The 14,642-nt window shown below is 47.1% G+C and overlaps 1 protein-coding gene across 11 annotated transcripts in view; it reads right to left on the reverse strand.

Annotated features, from left to right (window-relative positions):
• The window catches only part of IQSEC1 (IQ motif and Sec7 domain ArfGEF 1), a 1,051,066-nt gene that overhangs the window by 221,753 nt on the left and 814,671 nt on the right, over positions 1-14,642 (reverse strand). The gene's annotated exons all lie outside the window — the stretch shown is intronic.

Raw genomic sequence — 14,642 nt, forward strand, 5'->3', positions numbered from 1 at the left:
TCAAGCCAGAAGAAGAAGTACTTTGCATGAGAAAATGTACGCGTGCTCAAACACCAAGTTTAAGGCCTCTTTTCCACGGACTGTTGAACTGTGTGCTCAGCAAGCAGTTACCAGGCAGCAGCAAGCAGTTACCAGGCAGCAGCAAGCAGTTACCAGGCAGCAGCAAGCAGTTACCAGGCAGCAGTGAGCAGTTGTGAGAGTTTGAGAGGCATTTCACTGCCTATCAACAGTCCATGGAAAAGAGGCCTTACCCTAGCAAGTCTGACATTGCAAATCTGGCCTAATTGGCTATTCATGAGGCAATGCTCATGCAAATGCATGCACAAACCAATACCACAAAGCAGTCACCCTGCTACATGCTACATTAGCACTATCCGGCTTAGTGCACACCAGAGCGGTTCGGCAGCGTTTTGCAATCCGCTTGCGGCTGCGGATACGCTTGGGTAATGTATTTCAATGGGCTGGTGCACACCAGAGCGGGAGGCGTTTTGCTGAAACGCATACTCCCGAGGTGAGGCATTTTTTGGATTGCGGAGGCGTTTCTGCCTCCAATGTAAAGTATAGGAAAAACGCAAACCGCTCTGAAAAACAGCAGTTCAGAGCGGTTTTGCAGGCGTTTTTGTTACAGAAGCTGTTCAGTAACAGCTTTACTGTAACAATATATGAAATCTACTACACCAAAAACGCTTTACAAAACCGCAAAATGCTAGCTGAAACGCTACAGAAAAATAAGAAAAAGCGTTTCAAAATCTGCTAGCATTTTGCGGATCTGCTAGCAGTTTTTGGTGTGCACCAGGCCTCTAGGAGCGCCACGGGGAGGATTCCCAATGCCCCCTTTTTATACAACTGGGGAGACTGCAGGGTCCCAGGCTCTCTCACTGCCTGGAAACCACAGCGGCACCCCGGAGGAGGAGGCTGGGTGGCGCAGACGACCCCCCCCCCAAGTGTGGCCAGCGCTGGGGAGAGCCGTCTGCACCCACCTCCCAATATTAAAAACAGGCACTTACCTTAACGTCCATTGCGTTCTGCTACATGCACATTAACTTTGGGGCACCACATGAGAAAGGAGAGAAGCATGGGTCACCCTGAGCGTTAGAGCTCAGGGCTGGCTCACATATAGCACTCCAGAGGGGGGGGAGGGAGGACAGGCGCACTCACTCCAGGGTTCACACCACCGGAGCAAGCCATCCACCACCTGCCTCCAAAGGATACAAACTGCACAAAATGCTTTCCATGAGAAAATTAATGCGCATGTAGCAGAACCCAATGGACGTTAAGGTAAGTGGCTGTTTTTAATATTAGGAGATGGGTGCAGACGGCTCTCCCCAGCGCTGGCCACGCTTGGGGGGGGTTGGCTGCGCCACCCAGCCTCCCACTCCGGGGTGCCGCTGTGGTTCCCAGGCAGCGAGAGAGCACTTTGCGGTATTGGTTTTTTGACACTGCATAGTTTGGCATGCGAAAGCAAATGCATATTTGAATGAGCATTGCCTCATGAATAGCCAATTAGGCCAGATTTGGAAAGCCAGACTTGCTAGGGTTAAACTTGGTGTTTGAGCACGCAACATTTTTCTCATGGAAAGCATTTTTTGCAGTTGTATCCTTTGGCGGCAGGTGGTGAATGGCTTGCTCTGGTGGTGTGAGCCCTGGAGTGAGTTGTCTGCGCCTGTCCTCCCCCCCCCCCTTCCCCTCTGGAGTGTTGTATGTGAGCCAGCCCTGAGCTCTAAAGCTCGGGGTGACCCATACTTCACTCCTTTCTCATGTGGTGCCCCCAAGTTAATGTGCATGTTGCAGAACGCAATGGACGTTAAGGTAAGTGCCTGTTTTTAATATTGGGAGGTGGGTGCGGATGGCTCTCCCCGGCGCTGACCACACTTGGGGGGGGGAGGGGGGGCAGCTGCGCCACCCAGCCTCCCCCTCCGGGGTGCCGCTGTGGTTCCCAGGCAGTGAGAGAGCCTGGGACCCCGCAGTCCCCCGGTTGTATGAGGGCATTCGGAAACCTCCCCGTGGCGCTCCTGGATAGTGCTAATGTAGCATGAACTAATTCCCGCAGGGCGATCGCTTTGCGGTATTGGTTTTTGGACCCTGCATAGTTTGGCATGTGAAAGCAAATGCATATTTGCATGAGCATTGCTTCATGAATAGCCAATTAGGCCGGATTTGCAAAGCCAGACTTGCTAGGGTTAAACTTGGTGTTTGAGCACGCATACATTTTCTCATGGAAAGCCTACTTCTTCTTGCTTCAAGGTTGAGGCACGTACTCTATTAGATAGATGCGGCGTATGCTACGACGCGGGTTGGCTAGTATATATATATATATATATATATATATATATATATATATATATATATATATATATATATATATACATATACACAAATAAACACACAAACATATACACACACACACACACACACATATACACACACACACACACACACATATATACACACACATATACATACACACACATACATACATACACACACACACAAAAACACACATATATATATATATATATATATATATATATATATATATATATATATATATATATATATATATATATATACACACACACACACACACACACTGGGAGCAAAACCCATATTCAACACATTTCAAAACGATAATTATCGTTTTATGACTTACATTTCAAAACGATATTTATAGTTTTATGGAAGTCATAAAACGATAAATATCGTTTTTAGTGCGGCGCCATTTTTTAACTCATAAAACGATAAATATCGTTTTATAATGCAAATTAATGCGGTGCCATTTTTACACTGTAGGCTCTGGCGCCATTTTTAACTGATACCGTCGCCAAGCCCCCCTGGCCCCTACAGCGGCAGAGCAGGAAGGAGGGGGAAGAAACGCTAGAAGGAGGGGCAGTGGCGGCAGCGGTGGGGGGAAATATCCCCCCCTCCCTCACCTGGGTCCCCTCCTTCTGCTCTCTCCCCTTCCAGAATAGCGGCAGCAAGGAGGCGCAGTGGGCGGGCGGAGGATTACTCACCTTACTTCCGCGTTCCAAGCGATGGCAGCGTCCCCTCGTCACAGGTCTCCGCCTTCAATGCCGCCCACTGTGCTTCCTTCAATCAGGAAGCACAGTGGGCGGCATTTAAGGCGGAGACCTGTGATGAGGGACGCTGCGTTCCAGCGCTTGGAACGCGGAAGTAAGATGAGTAATCCTCCGCCCGCCCACTGCGCCTCCTTGCTGCCGCTATTCTGGAAGGGGAGAGAGCAGAAGGAGGGGACCCAGGTGAGGGAGTGGGGGGGTTCTGGCCCCCCTCCCCGCCGCTGCCCTCAAGCCCCTCCTTCTAGCGTTTCTTCCCCTCTTGGAGTCCTGGGGCAACTATTCAGGCTACACTGGGGGCAACTATGCAAATGGGGGCAACTATGCTGGCTACACTGGGGGCAACTATGCTGGCTACAAAGGGGGCAACTATGCTGGCTACACGGGGGCAACTATGCTGGCTACACTGGGGGCAACTATGCTGGCTACACTGGGGGCAACTATGCTGGCTACAAAGGGGGCAACTATGCTGGCTACAAAGGGGGCAACTATGCTGGCTACAAAGGGGGCAACTATGCTGGCTACACTGGGGGCAACTATGCTGGCTACCAATGCTGGCTACACTGGGGCAACTATGCTGGCTACACTGGGGGCAACTACGCTGGCTACACTGGGGGCAACTACGCTGGCCACACTGGGCACAACTATGCTAGCTACACTGGGGGCAACTATGCTGGCTACAAAGGGGGCAACTATGCTGGCTACACTGGGGGCAACTATGCTGGCTACACTGGGGGCAACTATGCTGGCTACACTGGGGGCAACTATGATAATTACACTGGGGGCAACTATGATAATTACACTGGGGGCAACTACGCTAGCTACACTGGGGGAAGCTATACTGGGGCAACTATACTAGCTACACTGGGGGCAAGTATACTAGGGCAACTACATTACCTATACTGGGGGCAACTATAATAGCTACCTATACTGGGGCAACTATCCTACAGACAACTATACTGGGGCGGGGGCAACTATAATAGCTACCTATACTGGTGGCAACTATTCTAGCTAACTATACTTGGGGCAATTTTAATACATACTGTATACTGGGGCAACTATATTACCTATACTAGGGGCACCTATAACTGGCATTACCTGCCGTGGCACACGTAGTTTGCTGCACTCGGCCCTTTTTTTGGGGGGGGGGGGTGTCTTATAATACCCAGCACCGGGTGTCAAATGGCCTAGGTACGCCACTGCTCCCACCGCACAGCACTAGCTTCCTGGTCTAAACTAGGACACAGTCTGCATGGAGTTTCCATACTGTCCTACTATAATAGGGATTATGGCAAGGATTACACTGTGCGCCCTTCTCAGGTATTGTCAGTAACATGACTGTACACTGTGACTATAGAATATAATTATACTAGGATTACATTGTAAACTCCTCTGAGGACAGTCAGTGACATAACTATGTACTCTGCAAAAGTGCTGCAGGAGATGTCAGTGCTATATAAATACATAATAATAATATGGTAGGACATTAGACTATGACTATGGTAGGATTAGAGTGTGAGCCCCTCTGAGGACAGTCAGTGACATGACTATGTACTCTGTAATGTGCTGCAGAAGACGTCAGTGCTATATAAATACATAATAATAATATGGTAGGACATTAGACTATGACTATGGTAGGATTCGAGTGTGAGCTCTTCTGAGGACAGTCAGTGACATGACTATGTACTCTGTAATGTGCTGCAGAAGATGTCAGTGCTATATAAATACATAATAATAATATGGTAGGACATTAGACTATGACTATGGTAGGATTAGAGTGTGAGCTCCTCTGAGGACAGTCAGTGACATGACTATGTACTCTGTAATGTGCTGCAGAAGATGTCCGTGCTATATAAATACATAATAATAATATGGTAGGACATTAGACTATGACTATGGTAGGATTACAGTGTGAGCTCCTCTGAGGACAGTCAGTGACATGACTATGTACTCTGTAATGTGCTGCAGAAGATGTCCGTGCTATATAAATACATACTAATAATATGGTAGGACATTACACTATGACTATGGTAGGATTAGAGTGTGAGCTCCTCTGAGGACAGTCAGTGACATGACTATGTACTCTGTAATGTGCTGCAGAAGATGTCCGTGCTATATAAATACATAATAATAATAATATGGTAGGACATTACACTATGACTATGGTAGGATTAGATTGTGAGCTCTTCTGAGGACAGTCAGTGACATGACTATGTACTCTGTAAAGTGCTGCAGAAGATGTCGGTGCTATATAAATACATAATAATAATACGGTAGGACATTAGACTATGGGCTTGATTCACAAAGCGGTGCAAAGTGTTTGCACGCCTGTGAAAAGCCCCTTATCACGCCTAAACTCAGTTTAGGCGTGATAAAATGAAACTCGCGCGCACTCGCGCGGTGCACGGTGCAGTGCGCGCGATGCGCCCATTAAACCCTATGGGCGCTGCGCGCGGAATTACGCGATTGCGCGCGTAAAACTTTGCGCGCGGGACTTTGCGCGCGATAAAGAACACAAATCGGCGATAAGTCAGTGGTGCACTGCTTATCACGCCTAAAGTCTTTTAGGCGTGATAACTGACTTATCACCGCTTTGTGAATCAGGCTCTATGACTATGGTAGGATTAGAGTGTGAGCTCCTCTGAGGACAGTCAGTGACATGACTATGTACTCTGTAATGTGCTGCAGAAGATGTCAGTGCTATTAAATTACATAATAATATGGTAGGACATTAGACTATGGCTATGGTAGGATTAGATTGTGAGCTCTTCTGAGGACAGTCAGTGACATGACTATGTACTCTGTAATGTGCTGCAGAAGATGTCAGTGCTATATAAATACATAATAATAACAACCTTATTGTTAGATTTGGTGGGCTGTGGCTTAAAGGACAGATGTGAGGAGACAAAAAAATCTACTTCTGCCAGCTCCTGGCAGCCAATATGTCCCTCACTGCAGCTCCTGGGAGCTTCCAGCCGGTGGCCCTTGTGTCCCCTCCATTGCAGATGCCGATCTCGCCAGTTTGGCATCTTCTGCGCCGGCAGGAGCGCTGCTCGCGGTTGCGCTTACGTGGTCTGGAGTGTTCTGCGCGACCCTCAGCAGGCTGGAGGAAGCCCCGGGTAAATAGATTTTTTTTTCATATTGCTCGGATCTTCCCTTTGAGGTTAGGACACACTAGGCAGAAATATGCTAGCACTGCATAAAACTTTTCTGATGCATTTCTTAAACACGAATATGATACTGTATTTTTAATCCATTGATTAGGGAAAATAAAAAAAAACAAAAAAACACACCAAAAACTCATGAAACCACAAACAGGAACGCACACAAGAACACACCAAAGCAGAAAATGAAAAAATGCTCAGTACAGGAAGCGCATGGTGTTCTGCACTGCCTTGTGCGCTCCCGACCTCTGGCCTTCCAGAAAAAGACCCTGACAGCATCCCTCCTGGTCATTGTGAGGTATGTCACCCTAACCTCCACGGATGGGCCCCCCTCTATGGCTGGGGGAAGCTGCCAGGGAACACCAGGTGTCCCGCTCTCCAATGACCAGACATCCTCCAAAAGGAGGACATGTCCTCTTTTTTAGCATGGTTTCCTCTGTCCTCCAGGCACTCCAAACGTTCATTAAAATGTCCTCCTTTCACAGAATCAGAGTTGACTGCATTTTACTTATTACATATGTGATATAGATATGAGATATGAGATACATATGAGATATGCTGAGATTGAGCAGACTTCGGCTTCCGTTACGTTACTAGGTTATCACTATTTATAACCTTAAGAAGTGGGAGCGTGGCAACACTGCTTATATTCTAGTTCCATCCCACAGCGCAACTAACCAATGCTTTATGTAAAATGTCAAATGAAAAAGAAACAGAAATGTCTAAAACAGAGAAGTTGCAAGTTCTCTAATTGTCACAAGACAAAATGTCCATGTTTTGAGGCAGGATGAAAAGAAACTGTCACGTGTGGCATTGGTACTAACCAGAGATGGATTAAGATGTAATGGGACCCTAGGCAAGTCGGTTAGATCTGCCACCCCTTTGTGGTGCCTTTGGTGAGCTGAAGTGGAGAGAGGTCAAAGAAGGAAGCAGGTGGGCCTCTTGACACCCTTTAGACCCCCGGCACTTGCCTAGGTTGCCTGGTGAATGATCCTGCTCTGATGGTAACCGTGGAGTTGGAGTTATTTGGTCATACAGTATTTGTTCTCCTTTCTAACGGTCTCTGTCCTCCTTTTTAGCCGACCCCATCTGGTCACCCTACGATAGACACTGTGGATCGACACTTACTGGCCCAGAGACTCCAGACTAATTTTTTATTCACATTTCTGAGGGTTTCATTGCGAGTAAATTATTTGGCTTTTAGAAGGGAGCCCTCCTGCATATTATTTTATGCATCTCTGGCAAGAAGCCAATCAGAAAATTTGTTAATATTTTGGCCACAACAACGATTCGTATTTTTCTTAAGGTGGCCACACACAATACAATAAAATGATCCGATTTTACAGTAATTCGATAAAAATGATCGTATCTCTCGAAAAAATTGAAAGCTTTTTTTTCATTCGACTGAAAAATCCGATTGGATTTTCCATTTTTTTCGATTTAAATCGATCCGGAATGCCAGATATTTCTCTTCAATTTCTACTAAAGATTGTGTGTGTTGTATTTTTAATTTATTAATATACACACCCTAGGAATTTTCTCTGAGTTTCCAATCATTTTTATCATAATTAAAGGGATACTGTAGGGGGGTCGGGGGAAAATGAGTTGAAGTTACCCGGGGCTTCTAATGGTCCCCCGCAGACGTCCTGTGCCCACACAGCCACTCACCGATGCTCCGCCCCCCGCAGACATCCTGTGCCCGCGCAGCCACTCACCGATGCTCCGCCCCCCGCAGACATCATGTGCCCACGCCGCCACTCCCCGATGCTCAGGCCCCGCCTCCGGTTCACTTCTGGAATTTCAGACTTTAAAGTCTGAAAACCACAGTGCCTGCGTTGCCGTGTCCTCGATCCCGCTGATGTCACCAGGAGCGTACTGCACAGTCCCAGTATGGTCTGTGCCTGTGTCGTACGCTCCTGGTGACATCAGGGGAAGTGAGGACACGGCAACACAGGCGCAGTGGTTTTCAGACTTTAAAGTCTGAAATTCCAGAAGTGAACCGGAGGCGGGGCCGGAGCATTGGGGAGTGGCTGCGCGGGCACAGGATGTCTGTGGGGGGCGGAGCATCGGTGAGTGGCTGCGCGGGCACAGGACGTCTGCTGGGGACCATTAGAAGCCCCGGGTAACTTCAACTCATTTTCCCCCGAACCCCCCTACAGTATCCCCTTAAGGAAAAAATTGAACACAGGTGTGTGGTACATTGGTCATATTTTTGAAATGTTACAATCAGTGAGAAAAATTGATTGCATTCTTAAATTTAACAGATATTTAAAAAAAGTGTATGGTGTGTGGCCACCTTAAGGCTGCCGGAACATCAAAGACACGCCAGGACGGACTTCTCCAAATCTATAAATATAAACCAGGTTGCGTAATCAAAATCGTAGACCAACAGCCCATAGTGTAATGCTGCACCCAACAATGCAACTCTGAGGTCCAATAGATTTTCAATAGATCTCATGGTGAAATCTGTGTGCCATGTAAGGGAGGATTCCATCCCTCTCTGACCAGATTCAGATCACAGAGGGATCGATCTGTTTGCTACATTGAGTGGCAACCTATGCATGTATGGCCAATTTTATGGCGGGATTGTCAGCCACAAAATCAAATTCCATTTATCCACCTCTCTGTGTTTATTATGCAATATACAACCTGACCCTGCATTGCAAGCATTCCAATATAATCAAAAATGTGTCTGCTGTAATAAATCTTATCTCAGTCAGCCTGGCTCTATTGTGGTACATTGCCAACAAGTGGGAAACTTGTCATCTCCCCTCCCACTTTATTGCTCTTCTCGGATTGGCTGAGGGCAGTTCAGTGTGACAGAAGGCTGAAATCTGATCTATGCTGTGCTCACATGTTTACAAAGCAAGCTAGAGATGACAGTGCAGTTTATAAGAGGAAAAAAAAGAGTACTGGAGGAAATGACATCACTATTGGCTTCAGTCAGAGGCAGTAAAGGTGGAAAATGCCTGAAACGGTTTTCTCTTTATTTACCATTTACAATTCTGTGAAATCAAAATGTGGACAATACATCTGTTATGTAAGTGGAACAAGTATCTATCTACTTCTATATGTGTTTGTTTTCCTGGGATGGTATGGCTGTTCCGGGGTCCGGCACACGGCTGTTCTGCACAGATGCTCGGCTATAATGAGATTAGCTGGGTCCCCCCCATGTCCCTCATTCAGGACGGCATCTCAATGACTCTCATATTACCACCTGAGCGCTCTACAGGAATCCCCCCATTACTCTCCCTCACCCATGAGCATGCAACAAGGCAGTTATAAAGAGAAGCCTCGTATTTGTACGGCACAATAACAGGCCTCCAGCGAGAGCGGGATTCCTCCCAGCCACACGGAGTCGCTTTATGGAGGATGGCTGCTGTGAAGGGTTGGAGTGGGACGTGGGGAAAGGACAGAACTGCTCACGGGTCTTCACTGCACGCAGAATGTGGCAATGGCTTAAAGCACCTTATTCTATTCACTTTTTCTACTTGGACATCATTTTTCATCTCTTGTTTAAAACCGGGGATTTCACACAAGATAGGAATTGTTTGATAGCTATAATTATAACTCGTTACTATTGTTAGTTTATGGTGTATGACCCTCTGTTCGAATTTCTGACTGATTTTGTGCTAGTGAGCCTTCTGCTGATCTACTATCAGTAAGATACTGATTACTTTGGTTCAGGGATATATCTGGTGATTCTGCAGATCACCACATAATCAGATACTTGTGCTCTCGCTGACACATTGTTACAGTTTCGCAGGTATATTTCCGCTTTCTCAGGCAATAACGAGAAGGAGTATCACACAGCAAAAAGTCTTGTAAACGCCTAGCACCTCTGCGAAACGCGTTGCTTTGTACTTTGGAGTATGTGAATACATTTATTTTGATTGAAAATTGACATGTCTGCTTTGGGGAGGTGAGTCCACCACGACCTCCTAAGCAGTTTTTAGAATTTTTAGCATATTTTATCCTTTTGGCGCCTCTGTTCACCTTCTGCGATCCCTATATCTAAATCCCTTAGTGCCTGAGCCCACTGACGCAGTTGTGTCCACTTCTGTCCGCTTCTCAACATCTCTAAAGGTGCCCATAGACCTAAAGATTATGGGCAGATTCGACAAAGAGACAAATTTATTTATGATCGAATCTGATTAGAGATAAATTTGTCTCTTGTCAATTCTGCCCATACACCACAGGCCGATTCCTGTCCGATTTCAGCATGAAATCTTCAGGGAATCGGCTGAGCCCGCCGCGTCCGCACCTCTGTTGCCCCCCTAATGTATAAATGTGCCCCCCCGTGTGCATTTATACGTTACCTGGTCTGTTGCAGCCTCCACGCGGTGTCCCGCAACCTCTGGGCGTTTTGCCGTATGCGCTACTGGTGCCTAGCGTCTGACGTCAGACACTATGCGCCAGTAGCGTGTACAGATAGCCTCGGAGGTTACGGACACTGCGCTGAGGCTGCTACAGGACAGGTAATGTATAAATGCACACGCGGGGGGTACATTTATACATTGCGGTGGGGCTTTCATCGTCTCATTGTTCGCTCGCACCCGACCAAGCAACCTCAGCCCAACATCTTGCAGCATGCACGATAGATTTCTGTCCCGAAATTGGTTGCTTTGTCGGTCGGGCATGCACTTGTTGGGGACAATTTTCATCCAATTTGATTATAATAATGAAATTGGATGGTCGATCGGCCGCCAAGTCGCCTGATGTATGGGCACCTTAACACTGATGTGTAACTGAAAAGCGGATACAACTGCGACAGTGGGTTCAGACCCTAACCATGTAATAGATAGTGTCACTGCTGCACTCTTCACATATCAATTACCCCACACAGGGCTGATAACTGCTTAGACACGTTAGGCAGGGCACACTTAAGGTGTGTACACACGCACTGCCACCGCCAATGACGGGTCCGCCAGACCCTCCCGCTAGGCGGACGTTCCAGCGACAGTAGCACGAGTGAATGCGCTGTTGGCAGACTGATAAGGCTGTTTCTGAACGATCCGCTGATCGGATTGTTCAGTGATAGCCTCATCAGTCTGCCGACAGCGCGTTCACACGTGCTACTGTCGCTGGAACGTCCGCCCAGCGGGAGGGTCTGGCGGACCCGTCATTGGCGGCGGTACTGCATGGGTACACACCTTTATAGGCTAAGTACTAAGGAAGATCAATGAGATGCAACGTTTTCCAAAATTATGCAAATTTGTTTCCAAATGTGTGCAGTTTAAAAACAGACCAATCAATTTAAACCCAGGTTTAAAGGACAACTGAAGTAAGACGTATATGGAGGCTGCCATATTTATTTCCTTTTAAACAATACCAGTTGCCTGGCTGCCCTGCTGGTCTATTTGGTTGCAGTAGTGTCGGAATAACACCAGAAACAAGCATGCAGCTAATCTTGTCAGATCTGAGAATAATGTCAGAAACACCTGATCTGCTGCATGCTTGTTCAGGGGCTATGGATAAAAGTATTAAAGAGAAACTCCGACCAAGAATTGAACTTCATCCCAATCAGTAGCTGATACCCCCTTTTACGTGAGAAATCTATTCCTTTTCCCAAACTGATCATAAGGGGGCGCTGTATGGCTGATATTGTGGTGAAACCCCTCCCGCAGTGTGATGCCAGTACCATGGTCCTGACAGTTTCCTGTCTGTGAACCTCATTGCATTGTGGGGAAATAGCTGTTTACAGCTGTTTCCAACTGCCAAAAAAGCAAGCAGCAGCTACATCACCTGCCAACAGTAAAAATGTCACCATGTGATAAATGACAGAATGTAAATCAGGGATTAAACATTTTTACAATGGGGAAAACGGATTAAATCATTTATACATAATTATTGTAAAAATGAAAAATTTTATTACATTATTTTCACTGGAGTTCCTCTTTAAAGGTAAAGGATCAGCAGTGCAGCCAGGCAACTAGTATTGTTTAAAAGGAAATAAATATGTCAGTATCTATATTCCTTTTGTTACAGTTGTCCTTTAAGACTCCGACCAGTACTGCAAAATACTTAAAGATACATACCTTTCTGTAGCTTGCGCTCCTCTCTTTCATTTGATGCCTGAATCACCATTCTACATTTCGTTCGATTTCAATTTAAAAATCGCGGCTGCCATCTTGGCTATGTTATAACTTCCGGATCACCCCTGTCTTCTCTGTTAGAGAAGTGCATCACTGAATGAAGCAGGAACAGGAAGTGACACGCATGGCCATTACAAGAGGCTCCTCAAGAGGGGTCATAGCACGACTTTGTTGGAAGTCGTCTGGCTTAAAGGCATGCCCGTGAGAGGTGCTCGGAGTCCCTTTAAGTGACACTGCCCATTTGTGTGATATGCTGCATTTTTGTGAGGGGGGTTTCATCCAACATTTTGCTGGGCAGGCCTACTTAGACTGCTGTTAAGTTCATGTAAATTTGGCTCTACCCATGACCACACCCACATTCTTCAGGTGGAGTTCCCAAAAGTGCCCCGGATATCTAAGTGCCCCTTTCCACTAGTGCGGTGCGATTCCGCTGCGGAAAACGCAAAAATGAATTTGCATGCAGACGTGAATTCCTTTAAAGGACACCCGAGGTGACATGTGACATGATGAGATAGACATGTGTATGTACAGTGCCTAGCACACAAATAACTAGGCTGTGTTCCTTTTTTTCTTTCTCTGCCTGAAAGAGTTAAATATCAGGTATGTAAGTGGCTGACTCAGTCCTGACTCAGACAGGAAGTGACTACAGTGTGACCCTCACTGATAAGAAATTCCCCTTTTTATCTCTTTCTTGCTCTGGATAACGTATGTTTACCGATCTGCGAGAAATAACGGCAAGGTTTATGCAGTGAGGGCCCTCTCACACTGAAAATCGCAATCGGCATTACAAACACACTGCCATTTACCCTATACTCACAATTGGGCGTTTCACTGTGCAATTCCTAATAGTGGGAAACGATAACAACTGAGGAAAAGATTTTATAGGACACCCGAGGCGAAAATTAACTGATGAAATAAATGATTGCATCTATCTTCCTTCTCCTAAAAATGACTTTTTAAGATATTCCAGTTTTACTTTATGTTTAAGTCTACTTTTTACATTTTAACTGTTTTATTGTTTTTGCTCAATGACACATTCATTGAAGTATGCCAGAGCTAAAATCTATGAACTATTGGCCCTTTTTATCTCTTTCCTGCTCTTTTCGGCTAGGAAAGTGTTTTATAGTTGGAATTTCTTATCAGTGAGGGTCACACTGTAGTCACTTCCTGTCTGAGTCAGGACTAAGTCAGCCACTTACATACCTGATATTTAACTCTTTCAGGCAGAGAAAGAAAAAAAAGGAACACAGCCTAGTTATTTGTGTGCTAGGCACTGTGCATACCCATGTCTATCTCATGATGTCACATGTCACCTCGGGGATCCTTTAGGCTTCTTGCACACTGCAAGCAATTCAGATTCAGCTTTTTAATCTGTTTTTACTTCCGATTCAGATTCAGATTTGCAGTTTGCTCCCTGCACACTGCAAATCGGAATCTGAATCGGAGGTAAAAACTGATTAAAAAGCGGAATCTGAATCTGAATCGCTTGCAGTGTGCAAGAAGCCTAAAAGTGTACCTGAGATGAAGAGCTGAGCAGCATGCATACCTACCTGGGGCTTCCTCCAGCCACATGTGCTCTGTTGCCTCCCTTGCAGCTCGGGTCTTCCACAATCTCGCCCGGTAATTTCTCCAGCCGCAGTCAGTCGTGCTGCAGTGCGCATGTGACGCCCGGCTGCGCACAACCACATCACCCTCCTGTTACTGGGAGCGTTCTGCGCAATTAGTATTGCACAGGTGCAGATCACTCCCAGCAACAGGAGCGTGATGTGGGCACACGCAGTAGCGTAACAATAGGCCCTGCAGCCCCTGCTCCCGTGGGGAGGCCAGCTCGGGGCCGTTTTGTGGGGGCTGGAGGGGTGGCAGCATGAGGGGAAAGCCTTGGCCACAGTCGGCGGGGAGAGGGGTAGTTCCCCCCCTCTCCCTTACCTCGGGGCTCTCCCCTCTGCGCTCCCCTCCAGCTAGTTACAGTGTGTGGGCAGCGGCGGCAAGATACATACCTTCTTGCTTGCGTTCCTTCGCAGACTTCTCGCTCTCACTAGTGACGTCACTTCCGGAAGTGACGGCAGCCACTAGAGCGAGGAGTACACGGTGGAACGCAAGGAAGAAGGTATGTATCTGCCCGCCGCTGCCCACACACTGTAACTAGCTGGAGGGGAGCGCAGAGGGGAGAGCCCCGAGGTGAGGGAGAGGGGGAAACTTCCCCTCTCCCCGCCGACTGTGGGCAAGGCTTTCCCCTCATGCTGCCACCCCTCCAACCCCCACAAAACGGCCACGAGCGGGCCCCGGGGGGGGGGGGGGGGGGGGGCGCTCTG

Source organism: Hyperolius riggenbachi, chromosome 9 (assembly GCF_040937935.1).
Source record: "Hyperolius riggenbachi isolate aHypRig1 chromosome 9, aHypRig1.pri, whole genome shotgun sequence".
NCBI lineage: Eukaryota > Metazoa > Chordata > Amphibia > Anura > Hyperoliidae > Hyperolius > Hyperolius riggenbachi.